At 39.8% G+C, this 4,641-nt stretch overlaps 1 protein-coding gene across 2 annotated transcripts in view; it reads left to right on the top strand.

Annotated features, from left to right (window-relative positions):
* Positions 1-4,641, top strand: part of wdr59 (WD repeat domain 59) — a 22,323-nt gene that overhangs the window by 2,286 nt on the left and 15,396 nt on the right. The window lies entirely within an intron of this gene.

Here is a 4,641-nt window from a genome sequence, read left to right as displayed (position 1 = left end):
ATGTGCAGTTCTAGGCACAGCCAAGATACTGGAGGAGAACCTGAAGCTCCCAGGCCTCTGGTAGAGGACCCGAGCTCAGAGGATGAAAGAGAGAGAGAGAGAGAGACCACCCGCGGAGGGTGAGAAGGGAATTTATTTATATACATGTGTGTGTGTGTGTGTGTATTTCAGCCGATGAGTTCCAGCTCCAGAGATTCAGCAGCTGAGATTCATCCGTGCTGCAGTGAATCCGTCTCTCTTTATAGATTTCTCCCTCTTCTTCCTCACATCGTGTCTTTAGGAAACTTTCAAAACAAAAACGGAAGATTTAGGACGTATCTTACTTTTGACAGAGTGAAAGAATATAAATAATAGTCTTTACCACCTGTGTAAACTTTGCTGGTGAATGTTATAACACATAAGTTTTATATGTTAACATTGTTTCATTTCTAATATAGGCTCTTGTGTCAGATAATCTAAGTCAATGTTAGAGTAGAGAATAGTTAAGTTTTCAGATTTACGGAATCTCAGTTAGCCTTCATAGCGGGGCTGAACCCGGTCTTGTGAGAAAATCTGCCCCCCTGTGTCGGGAGCGCGCATTGCAGCCAGAGAGGTGGATCCGGCGGATCTGACCATTTTCACGGCGCTTCTGATCGATTTCTCGGTAAAAACTACTCATATAATTATGTCAATGTTGTAACTTTCAGTTTAATCGGCAGCTATAAAAATAATTTAAAAATACATAAATAAACGAGGTCTTGTGTGGAGGTATTTTTTGCTGCTTTGTGTTATTTTAAACGCAAAGTGAATCAATCTTTTTTCAACTTTTGTCTCTTAAGCCTGACAAATAAAAGTCAGTCAACAAACAGGTTTCCAACACGTAGTGTGCATTTATAATTTTTCATTTCTGATATTTTTGTGCCCTGATAGCAGGGCACAAAAATAAAGACTTCCTGAAAAGATTAGAGTGTAGACTTTTTGATAAATCCCCTTCTAATGTAAAATATGACAGATTACTGGATTAAGGAAATGTCTAGTATGCTATGACACATAACATTTTTGAGAATTTGGAAACAGTTGCTTTTTATTTGGCAAAGTTATGGGGGGAGGACAGAGAGAATGATTTCAGCAGCCTGAAATAATATGTTCCCCCTATAATGGAAATAATTTACCTGCAAGTCTTTAACTGTGTTTAATCCTATCATCATCAACAATAAATCCTGTGATTTTGGTGACATTTGCTCTTCATTTGCCAAAGTTAGCAGCGGGGAACAAAATATTTTACCTGCCTGAAATAATCTGTTCCCCCTACATAAAATGAAAACTAATTAATTACCAGCAAGTCTTTAACTGTGTTGATTCCTCTAATGATCAACAACAAATCCAGTGGATTTGGTGACATTTGATAACTGTGATAGTCCGACCAGTCAAGGACAAGGACGAAGGCATATATAAAAAAATATCTTCTATTTATTTTTTCCAAAAAACATCTTAACAAAAGGTTTCAACAACAAATCTAAAAAATATAACAAAATGGGCCCAAAAGAAATCAACTAAGGCAAACATAACTCAAGATAAACCAAAAACTGACCTCACACAATGAACACACAGGGGAATTTATACAAACAGGNCTTTGAGATCTGCTCATGCCACATCGAGATCTATTTCGATCTTCCTTTGACGAGTTTCAACCTCTGAAGCAACACATAAGTCAGGACAGGTTCTGCATAATTTACACGTTTTGATGGTTTTGCAGATGAACTTTTTAAAAAAAGGCAACATACCATATTAGACCAATAAAGTCTTTCTAATTAGTTATTCCTGAGATCTTAGGGTCACTGCAGCCTGAAGTGACCCAATTCCGATTTTTTTGCCGGGCCGTTCACAGTGCCAGTAAATGCGACCTGTATGCGTTCTGCAGTGTGAACGGTAAACAGCCTGAAAGTGTCCCGCATGTGCAGTAGAGGGCGCCATAGCGTCAGCATTCTCAGTGTTCTGCCAACTGCCATGAAAAGAAGAAGTGCTCAGTGTTTGTGGAAGCAAACATGGAGGCTAACGGTGGAGCTTAGCTTACATATTTGAAGTTGTTGTCCAACCGGAGCAACATATTAACAACTTAATCCTCATATAATCCGTCATGGTTGTTGTTTTTCTTCCCGCTTGCGCTTATCAGGATGCAGAATAGTGAGATTTGTTGAGAAAGTGACGTTCAGTTCGGATGAATGCGACCTGGACGTTAGGTCGCATTTGAATCGGATACGTATCGGATATGGGTCACATTTGAAATAGAATCTGACCTGTGCTGTTGAAAAGCACAGGTCCATGAAAAGGTCGGATACAGGTCGCATTACGTCAAAAAAATCGGAATTGAGTCACTTCAGGCTGCAGTGTGAACGCAGCCTTAGTGGTTGTTTTATGGAATCGGATAGTATTTTTGCAAAGATTTGTAGTTCTTTAAGCTTATTGCACTGTTTACTTCCTGGTTCGGTAAAGGGGTCCTAAAAAGCCACGCCCACAGAAACATCAGTCTTTTCTAGCTGCCACCACCAGTTGATTTAGCCACCAGTTGATCTATAACACCGGTTGCAAGTTGTAATGCAAACACAACCGTTCCGTTCCGTGCAGTGCGAAAGCGCCTATAACGTGTTTTGCAAATTACCTCATTTTGTTCGACATCCTCCATATAAAATCCAAACTACTGCCAAACTATTGATCCAGCGCTGATTCTCTTCGGAACTAGACTAGTTCATCTGACTCCTCTTCAGTTTCTGTCTCATTCACGCTCGCCTCAAACTCTTGCTGTCGCCATGTTTGTTTGATTTCCCAGCAGGGCCGAGTTCAAATTGTGACACCGCACCTACTACTGGCACTTCCGGTGGCAGGTGTCATTAGGCGCCACAAGTGCCACTGTTTTCGGGGATAGCTGCCAGTGTTGTCACTGGCTTCGGCACCTCATACTGGTACTTCCGCTGACACCTGCCATTAGGCATCACAAGCATAGACATAATATAAGGATAGACCCTCATGCACCGCTCTTGCCTATTGTTGCTGACGAGATTTAGGGCGGCCATCTTGGAGCGGTCCACCACTCCACTCAGCCTTATGTGTTTAGCAGCACAATGANTAATTTAAACTAAAACATTTTGACTTAAACACCACTATAAAAACCAAATAACCTAACACCAAAAAGGTTTTAGCAATTATGCCATTAGTGGAGAGAGGCAGATTTTTCCACATCAAGTCCCCTGCTTCCAGCAGCCTGATGGACTGTTCCACTTCCTGGTTTTCCTTTCAGCCAGTCCTTAAACTCAGCAAATAAAATAGTTAATGATCTTAAAAAAACATAAGGCGTTTACTAAATGTGTGCACCCAAATTAGTAAACAACCAATGCAATAACCACCACCAAGAAAAAGTGAAAATCTAAATATATTATACAAAAAACATTTAAATAAATACTAACACTGAGGAAAAGGTGGAGGAACCTCCACAATAACTGTTTGCCAAAGTTAAAGGAGGGGAACCAAATATTTTAGCCACCTGAAATGATCCGTTCCCCTTCCATTTCATAGGTACAATTTAAATGACTGACAAGTATTTAACTGTGCTTATTCCTCTCTTCATCAGCAACAAATCCTGTGATTTTGGTTACATTTGATTCTTAGTTGCCAAAGTTATGATGGGGGAGCCATCATAACTTTCCCCCTCCTAACTTTGGCAAATAAAGAGCAAATGTTATCAAAATCACAGGATTTATTGTTGATGAAGAGAGGAATGAACTCAGTAAAAGACTTGCAGGTAAATTAATTTGTTCCTTTGAAATGGAGGGAGAACAGATTATTTCAGGTGGCTGGAATATCCATTCTCTCCTCTCCTCCCCCCATAATTTTGGGAAATTAAAAGCAACTGTTTCCAAATTCTTAAAAATTATGTGTGATAGCATGCTAGACATTTCCTTAATCCAGTAATCTGTCATATTTTACATTAGAACGAGATTTACCAAAAATGCTACACTCTGATCTTTTCAGGAAGTCTTTATTTTTGTGCCCTGCTATCAGCCAGCTTCCATCCTCTTGTATCAGAAATGAAAAATTATAAATGCACACTACGTGTTGGAAACCTGTTTGTTGACTGACTTATTTGTCAGGCTTAAGAGACAAAAGTTGAAAAAAGATCGATTTTCTTCGCGTATGAAATAACACAAAACAGCGTAAAAAGACCTCTACACACGACCTCGTCTATTTTTTTTATTATTATTAATTTGATAGCTGCCGATTAAACTGAAAGCTACAACACTGACATGATTATATGAGTAGTTTTTACCGAGAAATCGATCAGAAACGCCGTGAAAATGGTCAGATCCGCCGGATCCACCTCTCTGGCTGCAATGCGCGCTCCCGACACAGGGGGCAGAATTTCACAGGGGGACAGAATTTCGCACAAGACCGATATTACACCAAGCACTGTAGCTAATATTAGCTGGTATCTCGCCGGTGGACATAAATACAGTAAAGTAATATTCTAATCACTATATATACACAATAATATGTCCTTCTTACTTGTGAAATGTTGTCTGTGGAGCCCTCACATCAATAATCCATCGATCAGAACAACAATATCCCTCAGTGCTGAGCCGTCTTCTGCTGTTTTGATTGAGCAAAGTA

This window comes from Poecilia formosa, unplaced genomic scaffold (genome assembly GCF_000485575.1).
Source record: "Poecilia formosa unplaced genomic scaffold, Poecilia_formosa-5.1.2 Scaffold1005, whole genome shotgun sequence".
Taxonomy (NCBI): Eukaryota; Metazoa; Chordata; class Actinopteri; order Cyprinodontiformes; family Poeciliidae; genus Poecilia; species Poecilia formosa.
The sequence above is the reverse complement of the archived record's forward strand: the minus strand, read 5'-3'. Positions and strand labels throughout refer to the sequence as shown.